Below are 15787 nucleotides of genomic sequence, written 5' to 3' on the forward strand. Positions count from 1 at the left end.
GTTTCTTACTTGCTGTATAACTGATTTTGTACGTTTATAGAAAATAGATTATTTATTTTATAAAACCACTTCACATACTATTTTCCCGTATTTTTTTTAAAGACACTGTATAGTTTTGGGAATTTTTTAAAAAAATAATCAACCTCTGTTATGAAGAATACATCATGCTCCTGGTGTTGCTTTATGACCACAAACTGGAAACTTTTTCCCCTCAGAATTCATACATCCAGGTCACACAACAACTTGCCTTCTTCAAGACACTGAGAGTTCTCCTATAGCAGTCTGAGAATTATGAAAATATAATAACATTCCAAGATAATAACCGTGTATAAAAAGTGACACTACAATTTTGTGTCCCTTTTGCTATAAATGTAACCATCAACTCGCCTAATCCTGGGATAAACCCCACAAACAAACTGGGCTCTTCCTTTGACATGCAGGTAGATTTAGCCCTCGAGCAGGGGGCTACAGGTGCTACTGTTGCTTTTTCCTCAAGAAAGAAAAATCCAATCTTTTTCTACAGGGAATCCACTTTCAAGTGGTTTCGTTTGGGGACTCTGCACAGCAGCTGAAAATATCGTGTCAATGTACAACTAACAGTTAATGTAAAAGTCAGACTCAAAAGAGGGAAAACAAAGTTTACTGTAGATATTTCCAAATAAATCCATAAGCCACAGCATATACCTGAAAGTTCTATGTGCTGGATTCTGACATTGAACTACCATTATTCCATCTGGGAACAGTTAACAACCATGAGATACTTTTTTACCTAATTTCATACGTTTATAGAAAATGTCAGCATTAATATTCCTCAGCTCTCAGTGACTCAGTTTACCTGTTTTTAATTTGTAACTAGAAGGTGTTAAGATAATTTGAAATACAGTTCTGTAAAAATTATCCACAGAATTAATTTCATATACAACCAGTAAGTGTTGTATGAGAGAGAGAAAAGAGTGCAAGAGTGCCCTGGTTTTTTCCCTGTGTTCCCAGAAGGAAGTACAGGATTTATGTTACAGCAAAGCCCTTCAGGCAAACTTATCAGCACGAGTGGGTGAGTGCCATGAAGACAAAGGTCTCCACCACCACCTCCACCTCTTACTCCTTGGCTGTGCCTCGTGAAAGCCTCAGGCTTTGACACGAGCGTGGAAGGGGCTGTGTCCTCCTCCAGAGCTCATCTGGTTTCCTGGGCATTAAAATAACTAGCTCCTTGTTCCTGTGCCTGCTTTTGGGGACACCACTCTGTTGCTTCTGCTGCTCCCCACACAGAAAATGCTTGCAAAACCTGGGAGCTGAGTTCTTCTGTACATCCTTATCCTGTTATGTCATCCCTATATTGATCCCCCATTGGCAGCATCTGGCATCTCACACATACTCAGATGCTGTTTTTAGGAGCTGGCTTTCAGAAGAGCTGGACAAAAATAACTCTGCTGTGACAGACTGGCGAGGACAATCATGGCAATTTGATGTAAGGTGATTTAAGAAGACAAAATCGTGTGTCTTGATAAAAGCAAAATGCAGGCTAACATAACTAAGGCTGAATAATGCAGCTAAAACTAATAATTAGAAAAGGAACAAATTCTGTCCATATGAACATTAAACCTTTCAATCCTCAGCTTGAAATCTATTGGAAGAGTAATCAGGCAAAATTGCAAACAGATGACTCTGCAAACAATGTTTGTTTTCACTACTGGAGTTTTACAATGCATAAGATATAACTTGACCTGGAGAGCTTTATGCTACAAAGAAATGTCAGGATTGAGAGATTTCAAATGCTGAGCGAGTTAAACAGAGCATATTGCACTCTCTGTTTGCCTTGCAGTAGTACCTTTCCAAACTTTGCTTAAAAGCACATTTTAAAGAGTAGTTTGACTTCCAAGATTTTCAGCACTGCTTTAGAAGGCAGATGTGCCTTGATGTGCACTTCAAAGGTATCTCTGCAGATCCATGGTGATAGCACAACTGGGCTTCAACAGGGGTTTGGGCTGAGGTTCAAGTCTCAGCTCCTGTTCTGCCACAGGTAACACCTCCCTGAAGCCTTGGGCTCTTAGTGGGTCTTAGCCCAGTATGGCCCCAGTGTCCACATGGAACATCCCTCCTCAGATCTAGATTAGTTCCCTTGTTTTATTTCAGTAGGATCCTTGTCCATTTTAGAACAGACCAGGTTGCTGGTCATTTCCTGAATGGGCCACTTTCAGAAGTCAGGGAGATGTGTAGGTCTGCAAACTCCTGCTGCACTTCTGTGTTATTTTAGGTATCTAAACACCTTTACCATGAGCTATCATCAGGCACTGGTAAATGGATACCTTGGCTCACACTTCCTGCAAATGTCTCCAGCAACATAAATGGAATTGGTTGAAGTTCAAGTCCCCTAACAACAACTTGATTACAAGTATTTGACATTCAGATTCCATTTTTCCTTTAAATGTCCTATATGGACAAGGTAATTTAGACACTACAGGGCCAGTATGTTAAACAATGAAATACTCTTACAGAATGTGAGAGTTTCCTTTTTACTGCTTATAATGGAAATTCCATTAGACAACAAGTCCCATTTATTAACGGATCATTTCTGCTAAAGCTGTTTCACAGAGTGTGAACCAGCTCTCCCTTGAGTTAGTGACTATTTATGTGTTCCATTAATTGTACTTTTGCCATACCTGTCCAGGAATTATTTGTCCTACTGCAATCAGTTAAATATTGGTAATTTTTATTTTTATAGTTCATTTTGATTTAGCTGTCTTGTTTTTATAATTATTCCTCTCCCCCTCCCAAAGAATTGACTAAATGTGGAAATGCTTCAGTGTCCCAAGTGCTCCCCTTTGGTGTTCCAGGCCTGGCAATCTATATGGCTCTGGAGATGAGCTGCCTTTGGGGTGAGTCCTTGGCTATGCAAATACTTTCCATGCAGATGTGAAGAGGGTTGGAGCCTTTTGTCATTAAAAAATAAATGTGCAAACTATTGTAGCAATATAAAAGATATATTGAATGGCTAGTGCGTGAGGTGAACCACATAATCAGAGAAAAGCAAATGCAAAATCAAAGCCCAGAGGCTCCATTAGATTCCTGGAACTATGCATATGCTTATGCAACTGTGATACCATTAAGATGCAGTTCCCAAAGGGATGTTTTTTTAAGTCTGTACCTTGTTTCCCTGTATCTATCACAGAAGAAGAATCCATTGGTTTCACAATGATGTCAGTTTACATCCCCTTCTGGTGTCAATTTGGATAGTCAGGGGTCAGCTCAGGGTCACATTTTCAGTGTTTTATTTAAGACACTGCAACTAAGATCCAGACTGAACCTAAGCATTTGAATTCTTCAGTGTAAAACCTTTCTTTACACAAATCTGATCGTAAATTAATACATTCAAAACACCTGTGCCAGATCCCGAGGTTTGTCTTTGATTAACATTCTTTCTTTAAGCAAAGTTCCAAAAAGATTGAACACTCTGTATTTGGAGAAGCACAGAAGAAAAAAAAGAAGACTTAAGGGGAGGAAACCCTGCATTAGAGTTCAGTAACCCCTGAATCAGAATTCTGATTCTGCTACCTCATTATGGGATCTTGGGCAAATTGCTCTTATTGCAAACACTAACACAAGGGCAAGACCAAAGCCAATGTCCATGTTAAGATCCCTATGGACCCAGGTCTAAGTAAGTTTTCTCTCTAAGTAACATTTTTAGTTATAAGGGCTCCTGGTCATCCTAGAGAACTTGTGAAGGATCGATGCCTTGTGGTAAAACTGCCACTGTACCTCTTTGAACATTTGCAAAGAATTGGTCAGCTATTGCCTAAGTGAAACAAGAAGTCTACACAACACTACATAGAGGAGCAGGCACACATGGAACTGAGTGGTTCTGGTGATGATTCAGGACAGAACTGGGGCATATAAAAGGTCTGAAAAGCTGTTTTCTTTCGTTATGGCTGCCTGTGCATTCAGGCACACATTGGTTGTCCTGAAACAATATGTGTTGCTTTGGCTGGTTGATCCCAGTCCCCTCAAATGCTTTCCACCAGAAGGGTTAGAAGAACACTGACATGTTATTACCATTAGTCTAAACTGAGGAACTGCAGTCTTAGGGGAAAATCCGAAGAAAACTAAGCAAGGGGCATGAAGCAACTCACTGGCAATGTACCTTCCCTGCAAGAATCCCAGAAAGCAAACTACTGTACAGAGTTCACTGTGCTGAGCTGCTCAGAAATGCCTCAATATTGCACCCGCTGCCAGTACCAGTAATAGTGACATGCACATCCCAGTTGCTTGTGTCCAATCCCTGAGGTACAAATTTGTGAAGGATCTTGTACGTGTCCTTAAGGGCAGCACACTCTGAAGCCCCAGCCAAGCTGTTCCACCATGTGCCTTCCAGAGAAGACAGTGTGGGCACTGGGCCCTCTGTCCCAGGACATGGAATACCAGGAGCAAAGGGTTCCTGAGAAGGGCATTTGACTGCGAGGCTCATTTATTTCCCTGATGTTCCAAATGTCTTCTCCCAAACACCACAGAGCAAACCCAGTACACGCGTTTTACCAGTCACGTGCACTGTCTTCATAAACAGGTGTCAAAGCCCTTATTTCCACACATGCTGCACTATCATTTATTTCAAAAGGTAGTGTCTGTTGCCAAACTCCTTCTACTGTGCCTGTCTCACTGTGTGAAAAACACCAATTTCAAAACAAACACTGCCTGTTGGAAGAAATATGAGCTTCACACTCCCTGTTCCTGATATTCAAGAAATGCTGGTGAAGAAAGGACATGGCACAGCTACAGTGTCTGAACTGAGAGGCCTCCAGCATCTGTCAACTCTGCTGCAGCAAGAGGAACTGCACTACAATCTTGCAACAACTCTTTTTTTGCACAGCTGCCAGCATTCTTTATAGGAGTGTCTCTCCTCAGCTGGCCTGAAAAAGGTATGGCTTTTTTTTCTTTTTTTAAAGTCTTTAATGTCACTTTCATAAAGGGGTTGTCTAACAGTATGAATTGGGACATCAGCCATCCAGAAAGTTCCTAAGTTAGTCAGCTTTTATTTTCAAGTGTTCTTCTGTTTGTAAATAGTAAAGAGTTTGCACACCACTTTTTGTGCTTCATCTGTCTCTCCTACTGCAGATTCCTTTGTTTGCAGATTTCATCTCTGGAAAGCAGCCTTCAGATGTTTATCAAGCATAGTTTTCACCTAAGAGCCACAGGGACATTTCATGTTGTACAAAACATAACTTTCTTGAAAAATTTCTCTGGAAATTTTCAATTTCTCTGTCAAATGTGCATATTAACCCAATCCCTCATCATCAAACAACTACCAACCTTACTTGAAGTGTTGTTTGCACTTGAAGTGTGCTTTTAAATCATCAGCTGTTGTAGATGTAAACCCATTAGAAAGACATTATTCCTATTATTTATTCATGTTTTCTGTTACCAGCATCATATGAATGGTATTGCAATTGTCCAGTCTTTGTTCCAGTTTCTCAAATACAAAACCTTGGTTTTGGAACTGTACAGACAAACCCAATTCTGCTGCCCACTGCTGTATCTCTTCTATAGAGACAAAGAGAGACCTTGCTCAAATAAACATCACTAAAAAAGTGCCTTATATATGATCAAGGAGAGGAAATACTATGTGACATCTCTCAAAGTTTATGTATTACAGCAATAGGAACACTAAAACATTAATTCTATGAAAACAGATCAAAAGAAGTCTGACTATATGTTTTAATTCTTTTAAAGAAACTTTTAAATCAAACTGTACCCATTTTTTTCCTGTTAATTCCTCTCATATTTATACAATTCTTTCCTTTCCTACCCTAGAAAACCCCGGTCTTTCAGAGGATTTTGGCAGAAAGAGGCGAGCTGCTTGAATGATTACAAACATTGGTGGATGGGTCATTAGGACAAACTTGTAAATGAACTTTCTGTTGCCTGATGACCTGCTTACACTGAACGAGGCATTTAAGGATATCTAAGATTATTAACTCATCCAGCAATCTGTCAAAAGTGGTCATAAACAGAAGAAAGCGTGAAAGGTTCAAACGCTCACAGCATTTGCCTAAAAGGCAGAAGTTTGCTTTCTACGGGAAGCCAAAAATCCTTGGAATTTCAGAAATGTGCCAAACTAAAAGTATAACATATTACCTAATTAAACAGCTCTTTATGCAGTCCTTGCCTCCTAAAAATAGTAAGTCCATCTCAAAACTGTAATCAAACACATCTATTCCAGTTAGGATTTCATGGAAAATAGCAGCTCCGTTGACATAAAGGAGGAATTTATGGTTGAGACACACAGTAAAAAATAGCCAAGCCAGGTTTTTTTCTGTAACTCTGTTGAAGCAGCAGTTTTCCAGACTTCACTCTTTTAATTGCCTATAAATACAACATGCCACTGTCACTGTTTGACCAGCAGTGTCTCGGCATTTTTGCTCTGTACCTTCCTACAGGTAAAGCACCTACACTGGGGTATTTTCATTATTGCAAGACAAAGTCCCCTCACAGGGTTAAATGAAGTTTCTGTGTGACAACAAAAATCCCTCTATGTGGCAGCAACAGCAGAAATACTGCAGGGTGTCTTTGCTGTTCCAAAGTGTTTCATCTGAAAGAACGTTTCATGTGAATATAATTGAATTTCTCTCCTCCATTGTCCCTTCCTTCTGTCACCACCACTGCAGGCAAGTGCCAGTCCCAGTTTTGATTACGGAGATTTATTTATCGGACTCACGGAAAAGTTCTCATATGGAAATGATTCGTGATTCATGAATGATCTGATCTGGACTTTAATTGATTTAGAGATTGGTCCGAAGCACAGCTATCCAAATGCTTGTGCAACTTCCTTTCACAAATCGTTACATACCACTTCACACCTTCTGTTACATTTTTTGCATGTAAAGAAACCTCAAAGAGCACTGAAGACCATAAAAAATGAGTTAGATTTAAGCTATAATACCTGCTAGGCAGGTCACGGTCTGTAGCTGTCTAGTAATAACAGCTTCTCAGGAATTTTGCATCTTGATCTTATATCAAAAAGTTTTGGTATGCTCAAATTCCTGGCTGCGTTGCCTTCCACAACTATATCTTTTTCACCTAAGGAAACGAATATAAAATGTGTGACTTTTTTTTTTTTTTTAAATCCAGCTTTTGCAGTAATTCTTGAAGCACAAATTTGGAAAGCTGGAAGGGGATGTTAAATACCAAAATCACCCTTATCATCGGTATTTAATTAAAATGTTTTTGTCAACTTAGAGTTTTTCATCCATTTGAGATTGGTCTATAGAACAGGACAAAAATGATGACTGTATTTAATTTTTCTATCAAAGGGCAATTATCTTCAGTTACGGTCGTAGCCAACCTTTTAGTCTTCACTCAGTAGTTTTTGTAGCACATCTTCCCCTCAAAGTACTCCAAGCTAATCACAACATCTGTTGGAAACAATGGCACTACTCCAGTACCTGATGTTAAATATCTTTTCTAGCAGACAAGGATATACAGAGGGAAGCAGAAACGGCTGTTTACTTTTGAAATGCTGCCAGGAGTGAACCTGGTCAGCTCCCTTGGGAACTGCAGAGAGTCTACTGCACAGGCTGGGAGAACAGTATTATCTCACTCCTACATCCCACAGTTTATCCACAGCTCTCAAAGCAATTCACAGCAGTCAATAATCATCATGTCTGCTTCACCAACAACAAACCAAGGCTGTAAACAAGCAATGCCTCCCCCAAGTTCAACTGGAAACCAAACTCTTTCCCCACACACTGTTCACCTCTATCTGTGAGGCTCTTGCTACCTTCTCGGGATTGGACCCATCTTGCTACCAGATTTTTATTTGGTAATATCTTGCAGAATTCAAGTTCAGCTTGCAGTACTCGTGTGTTTATAGAGCCTCTCTTGGATGGAGTTAGGAAAGGCCACACTCCACAAATACTACACGGCCTGGGAAAAACGCTGCTCTCGAGAAGGGCATGTTCAGAAGGATAAACAAGAGCGTGTAATTACTCATCTGCAAAAGCAGTGCACAAAGACAAAGGGAAGTAGCTGTTCTGAACAGCTTCTTTAGCTTCCAGAGCAGAACCTTCTGCCTGCAAAGGTTCCTCAGGAACGCAGCAAGTGTGGCACTGTACTGGCAGCACTTCCTCAGGGACTGGGATTACACAGAGGAGCTCAGCAGAAAGAGAGAACTTGAGCATAACAGTAATTTGTCTTGTCAGTGTTAGTGCTATCAATAACTTCTATTCCTGCTGTTTAGGCAATTATTGGCGATTTCCATGAAATAATCTTTCCCACTACAGGAAATACCAGCCTGTATCTACCATAAGTAGTTCCCTAAATCTTAAATAACAATTTCTAAGGCCAGGCACAGACCCTTCCAGTGTTTTCACTGAATGTAGTAAGATCTAGACATCACTAATTAACTAATTTCCTGAGTAACCCTAACTGGAAGGGAGGGCCTGTGTTTATAAGCACTCTTGATAAAACAAATACACATCTGTCATTCAGGGGGAGTGAGATGACCCTTCTGAAAGAATTCCTCTGAAATGAAGTAGCTGAAATTGCTTACAGCCTTTACACATTAAGTACCAAAATCTGTGTTCAGGTTCAGTGCAGACTTGGAAATTACCAAGCAAAATAGATGAGGATAAAGGAGGAAAAAAAAAAAATCCATAACCTGGCAAGATCTGTAAATCATGCATTTCCCAAAAAGTACATCACCAAAGCCCAAATCCTTCAGTTTTCTCCTCTTTCTTTATCTAAGACAGTGGTGGGAGAATACAAAATCAGTTTTTATATAGTATAGTTATCCACAAGTTTTACTTTTTAAGGAACGGCAAAGGAAGTCAGCATTTCTATTCCAGTTTTATATCAAAAAAAAAGAGAGCCATGGCTTAGCTACTAACACAGAACTGGGAAAGGGGAAGAAAGCACATCATCCCACATGGAATGAGACTTACAAGAGCATCCAGGTTGCTCCCAACTCACACACACACACGTACTCTGAGAAAATCTTTGGTGTTTACTATCTGATAAACAAGATGTGAGCAGGAAAGACTCGCGGACGCACACGGGAGGGCTGGGCCTGACCACGAGAGCATGGCCTGAATTACTGGAAACTAAACCACCACGGCCAAGAGCAAACTGTGTTTGGAGCCCGGGACTTACTACGGACATCACCTCCTCCTTCAGCCACCCAAGCCCATCTCTGCCCTCTTAAAGCACCAGGGGCTTCAGTGGCTGTGCTGTGCAGGGGTGACAGACTGTAAGTGGGAACAGAGGAGAATATACACTTTCTCATCCTCTGCCTTTCTGTCACTCCTGTTTCTACCAACTCATTTTTTTCCCCGTCTGGTTTGGGGGAGGAAGAAGAAATTATCGACTTTTGACAGCACGTGGATATAAATAATCATTTAGTTGCATTTTTCAGCTGTAATTCTCCTAAGCATCCTCCTTGGTACTGCTAATTTTAGGGGCAACGTCAAACCCCAAAAGCACAGATGATAGGAAGAGCTATCAATCCACAGCAGTTCTGTCCCAGTGCAATAATGTAGCTGCTCCACCCCAAAGTGTAATGCTCCCAGGCCTGACACTGCCAGTATTCAAAAAAAACCCCCAGGAAACAGCTACTTCATCTGCTCTTCTAAACCACCCTCTTTTTGGCCTTTCTTTAACTGTGAAGATGGGAGGGATGAGAAAAATGGGGAAAAGGAAGAAAAAAAGTGTCCATCATACACTTAAAAATTACTATAAACTGTTTCAATTAAGGGAAAATTTTTTTTTTTTTTTATAGCAAGGCTAGGAGCAATCCTGCTCTTCTCTCTGAGATACACCAGTGGAGCAGGCTTTGTCCAGATGCAAACATTTGTTCCCATAACAGACAAAAGCACAGGCAGATAAAAATCCCAGCACTGCTATGCTCATGGGCATACCAGTAAAGATATCTGGAATAGAATAGTTCAGAAACTATGATTTTCAGTCACTGTGGAGGCTTTTTAATGAGTCTTATTATTACTTACAAGAAGACTCCACATGTCCTGCATTGCACCTTATTAAAGTTCAAGAATGGCCTGAAGATTGAACACACACCCTTGATTTATTACCTTTTAAAAAAATAATTAAGATTCATATTGGGAATTGATAGCTTTTAGTATTTACAACAGTTTTTTCAGTTATTTCCTTATTTCTGCACGAATCTCAAGATGCCTCCCCAAATAGTTACCTACATGTGCATTCCATATGTGCTTTCTTCCCTTCCCAAATGTGATTACTGCAATACTTTTTCTGTCTGTCTTTCAAATACAGAGCTATAGGATTACACGCTGCTGTGCTTTAATTAAGATTCAAGTACTGGTGTGAATGATAGAATTGTGACAAGGAAACATTTATTAGAAATCAGGATTAAGATTTTGATTTTTTTGGACCAAAGCTCAGAGTTCTGATGCTGATCACCCTGATCTCTGTACATGGCACTGATCTGTTATACAATTCTTGACTTCCCATACAGAGCTCTCAGTCCCTGGCTGATTAAGCAGATTTAAGCAATTAGTACTGCATGGGATGATCTTAGTTTGACCTCCCATTCCCACATGGTGTCTATTAAAAGTGATCCCCAAACTGTTAGTGGTGTAGTGGTGCTCTTGGCACAAAGCAAAAGTCAAGAACAAATGCCAGCAGTGCCTGGTAACACACTCCCACTTTGGATGTGTCCAGCATCACAGCCTATCTGGGAGGCTTCCTTTGATCACTACTTTTCCCTCTTTTCATCCTGACTAGTGTTTTTTATGTCTGTGCTTATACAGCTATTTGTGGGACCAAATGGTGAACTGGATCAGCAGAAGGAAAAAGCTTTTCTAAAGATGCTTTATCATTAATTGCTCATTGTAGAATGATAAAATAAGAAATATTTTAGAGGACGCCTCTGAAAATCATCTGGTCCAATTTCACAGCTAACTTAAAAGATAGAGAAAGTTTCAAGTTAAGATCAGGTTGTTCAGGACCTTGTCCAGCTAAATTTTGAAAATTCAAATGAAAATCTAAAATGTCCACAGCTTCTCTCAGGCTCTAATCCAGCGACTGACCACTCTCACCTAGAAGAATTTTCTCCTACCTACTCAGAATTCTCCCTGCTGTAACCTGTGTCTGTTGCTGGTGCCCCCAAGAGCCACCACTGCCTGCACACCCCCCCTGAGATCACTGGGACAGTGACACAGCACTGGACAAACCCAGGGCTCCCAGGCTCTGGCTTGGGAATGTTCAGGATCTCAGGGCTCCAAGCAGTATTTGACACTCTGTAGGAGTTCATTGGTATCTTTCTGGAGCTTGGCTCCCCCCCAAGCCCCAAAACATGATCTCACAAGTGAATACAGGCTACAACCACTTCCTTGGCCCCCTGGCAGCTCTCTCCATGCTGCCAGCCTTCAGCTCCCTTGACAGAAATAAAGGAGCAGTGAAATCCAGTGTAGGGATGCCTAGGATATATAAGTTTCCACTGAGACTTAATTCAAAACTTACTGAAAAAGAACAGAATCTTTCCTGCCTTTGCCCAGTGTTCACTTGGACCCTCTCTAGGTCCAGGTCCTGCACACCCTGGGGCTTATCTGCACAAATGCCTTTAACTCAGAACAAGATGCATCAAAGCAAAAGAAGTACTTCTTAACTGCTTTGATTAAAATGTGTCAAAATGAACCATCAGTCTTCGCTTTACCACAAATCCTACTTCCCCAGAAGGGGGTGGGTTTTTCCCTAGGGATACAAAGGCACTAGAGAAGGGATAGAATGGATTTCTGCAGTTCTTTATGTTACTGCAACCTCACAAGGTGGGAAATAAGTGGGCAAGTTGGCACGTTACAATGTAGAGTCTGGGACTGGACCTGGTCACAAAGTGAACCTGGCACAGACACCACAACACTTGCACCACAACAGGAGCCATAGCATGGATAGTTTGGATAACAGTATTGCTTGAAAGATGCATGAAGTAATCCTTCCTTTTCTGCAGTACTGTGTCTAAAAAGAATGCTCAGCAAATAAAAAAAAGAGTCCAGAAGAACAATGAAGATGGTCAAACATTAAAATTTGAAGGTGTTCTGCCCATGCTTTTCCACATTTTCCAGTCCTTATGCAGAGTTTCTTGGACTTATTGTGCAATGTTCCCATACTAGTCTCCACTTTCAATCAAATAAACATTAGACTATCCTTTAATTAATTTAAGTTTAATTAATACTGCTTGTTCCTCTCTGCTTTGCTTGCATGAATATGTGCATATGCAGTTTAAAAAACTATTGTCTGCACAATTGTTTCACAAACTGTCTGCAGGGAGAGAAAAGCTGGGTTAGTGCAGAGAACAAGTTTTCAGCTATATCTAAAAGAAAGGCAGTAATTGTTTTTTCTGTCTTAAATTACAACAAATATTATTCATGTCAAATATTGTTTCAAGGCTTCTTTCTTCTCATAAACCTCAATGCCAATAACAAGTGAGCAAGAAAGACGAGTCCTGGGACGATGAAGACAAGAGAATCATAAGGAAGCTTTAATAAATGTTCTTTTGGTACAGCTTCAATCTGCACTGTGCTGCTTCTGAGTCTGAAAAACTAATGTGGCCACCACATGTTAGAATGCTTCTCACACCCCAAGAGTTTACAGACAGTTTTTTTATTCACAGGATTTCTGAAATGTATTGGGGAAACTGAATAAATCCATACTGTTGTGCTTTCCTCTGGTATGAAGCCTTTCAGTTCATAAATGGAAAAGGAACAAAGATTTCAGACTTGGGCTAATCACAGCAGGTTTGCTAATCATGGAGCACCCCAGTCTAGGAGCATTTAAAATATTAAGCTTTCTAAGACATCTCAGTAGCCTTCCATAACAAGAAAGTAAGATGGTTTAGGAACGAGCCAGACAGTGCTCAGTCTACCTGTGGGGGACAGACACGGAGACACCGAGTGCCTGAAGGAACACTTGGAATAACGGGGCAGTGTTTGCTGTGCACCACAATGATGTGTTTGCAGAACACATTTCAGAACTGCAGTTTGTTCAAACAGAAATCCTTTCTCTCTCCCCCCCCTACGCCAAGATAAAACTGAATTTCACAGATTTTTGTAAGCTTCGTGAAAAGCTGCTGTTCTCAGCAAAATTCAGTATTGCACAGGTAAAACCCATAAGCCCATTACTTCCTTGGCAAACAGTTCAAAGGCAAGATGGGGTTTATTTCTTTGTGTCAAGTCAGACTGTTTCACCTTTCATCTTGAAAAGAGATTGAAAACTGATAAATGCAATCTGCTAAAGAAGATATTCTTAATTTTTCTTCCCCCCTCTAAACCCACTGGAAGGTTGCTTATTTTCAGAAGCATCATCATGTACTTTTTCAGGAAAAAAGAAGGGGTACCATAAAGATCATAAAGTGACAAGCACTTAAAAAGTTGTTTAAAGAAAACCTCAGGTTACAGCTATGGTATTTTGTTCTTATACCATGTAATCTTTTTTTAAATCTGGAGAAATTGTCAAATATATTAACTCACATCAGTGTTCATATCAATTTTTAAAGGCATAACAAAGGACAGTCAAGCACAGCCCTGTAACGTGTCTTGTTGCAAAAGAACAAACCACTTAACCACTTAAAAAATAAGTGCAAGATTTTGAAAAGGGGTAACAGAAGGAACAGTGGTCAGAATAAGCTTTCAGTTAAACAGAAAATATTTATGAGACTGCAATTTGTCAAGACACTTTCAGAACCAATCAACAGGTCATATTGTCTGTCAATTCCTACATGTTGGAAGACATTCATTCAAAATTTATACTAGAGAGGGATAAACCTCATAAAACTCCAAAAAAAATTAGTGATACGGAGTCTATTGATTTTTTGCTATTACATTTTCTCTCTCTTTTAAATTTTTTTAAACATATGAACGGATTAGCATCTTGAATAAAGAAGTATCTTCTTGATATCTGCAAAAAATAAATGAAATTGGAGAGCACAGGAAGACCTTAGAGCCACATCCCTCCCCTCAGGGACAAGAAGTTTCTAAGAACGTTACAGGAACATGTATTGTATTTGTATTTGTTTCCCAAACAGTTAAAGACAGACTTCTTCAGGAAACCAAGACATATGAGATATGTAAAGCATGGTGATACCAACAAAAGAGGAGATGAGTATTTCAGTATTTCACTCCCAATCAGGAGAGCTGAAGGAGGGATTTAACTTTGTTCAGAACACCTGACACTGCACAGGACTTTAAATTTACCCAGGGAGAAGAGTGACTCGAGAAAGGTGGATGTGGAGACATGTCAGAGAGAGGGCTCTTTTCAATATTGCTGTCTCTGAAGTGTTTCATTTTAAATAAGACATGTGTACTCTAATGCTGCAGGTGTTGACCTGACCCGGTGAAGGAGACGGCAATGAGCAGAGGGTCAGTGCCTAAGGCCTCGGGCAGGAATGAGTGTGCTGTGGAACGCTACACCAGGAAAGGGGATGGCTGGAGGCTGAAATGGGGCACCCTGAGGATGACCATGAGCAGGGTCAGTGAGCCAATTCGTTTAGGAATTGTCACACTATTGATCAATGTTTGTCAGGGGGTAGAGCAGACTCCCCATCAGTTTGGCAATTCAAAGTCTCTCAAGTATAACACTTGTAAACACTCCTCTGCCACGGCACCAGGACTGCCCTGCATGGCCATGAGGAGCAGTTTTATGGAAAACCTACAAAGCATTATAACCAAATCCATAAGAATTTACAGAATGGTCACAGGTATTGGCACTGTATCAATTCCAAGCCATCATTCTAACAGGACACAGGAGAACCCCTCAACAGCTTTGTCCTCATCAGAATGTGGAATGAGAATTCCAGGACTTGATTTCCACTGAACTCTGGAAGGCTGATAAGGTTACAAGGTATAGATGCACTTCCCACCCTTATATCTACACAAACAACTCTTACCAGAAAATGTATTTAAATATACATAAAATGGTAGATGCAGCTGCCAACACTTATGAACCAAAATGACCTGTGTTTGTAACAATCCCTGCCCCTGCTAAAATCCAAAGATTAACCCTAGCTCGAACTGCAAAGTGCATTCATTAAAAAAGCAAGTAGCAAGAACACTTACAATAGACTAGATGCAATACAGTGTAATGATGGAAAAGTACCAAGTCATATAACAATTTTACAAGTTTCTTGAAAAGAGTTTTGTTACTTTTCCAATGCCTGATGTTGCAGAATATGCAAAATGCAAGGTCTTGTTCTTTCATACTTGGCATCTGACTTCAAATTAGTCTACTGAGAATCACTGACAAACACATGCACTGAGAAAAGCACTCATGTGTGGATGAATGCAAAATAAAACTTATTTTCCAGTATTTGGTTCTGAAGTGTTTTGACTGGCTGTGACTAATTTTGCAGAAACAGATGTTTTAGAAAATTCCCTCCAGAAGATTATATCCAAGCATAGGCTTCATTAATCACAAAGATACAATTATTATTTTATTTACAGAATGGGTGAGGTTGGTCCCATCTCCCTGCTCAAGCAGGGTCAATCCCAGAGCACATGGCACAGGATTGTGTCCAGACAGCTCTGGAATATCCCCAGTGATGGAGGCTCCACACCCTCTCTGGGCAATCTCTTCCAGGGCACAGTAAAGAAGTTGTTCCTCATATCCAGGTGGAACTTCCTGGGCATCAATATCTGCCCGTTGCTTCTTGTCTTATTATTTGGCACCACGGAGAAGAACATTTAGTTTACTTTGTCAGGATGTTTTTCATTACTGTAGCCCTAGAGGCATTAAATGACTAATTTTACAGACCTCATTGAGACTACCTGTGTTACTC

The 15787-nt window shown here is 40.3% G+C and overlaps 1 long non-coding RNA gene across 1 annotated transcript in view; it reads right to left on the minus strand.

The window, feature by feature from the left end:
- Positions 1-15787, minus strand: part of LOC116795245 — a 59374-nt gene that overhangs the window by 20586 nt on the left and 23001 nt on the right. The window lies entirely within an intron of this gene.

This window comes from Chiroxiphia lanceolata, chromosome 17 (assembly GCF_009829145.1).
Source record: "Chiroxiphia lanceolata isolate bChiLan1 chromosome 17, bChiLan1.pri, whole genome shotgun sequence".
Classification (NCBI taxonomy): Eukaryota; Metazoa; Chordata; class Aves; order Passeriformes; family Pipridae; genus Chiroxiphia; species Chiroxiphia lanceolata.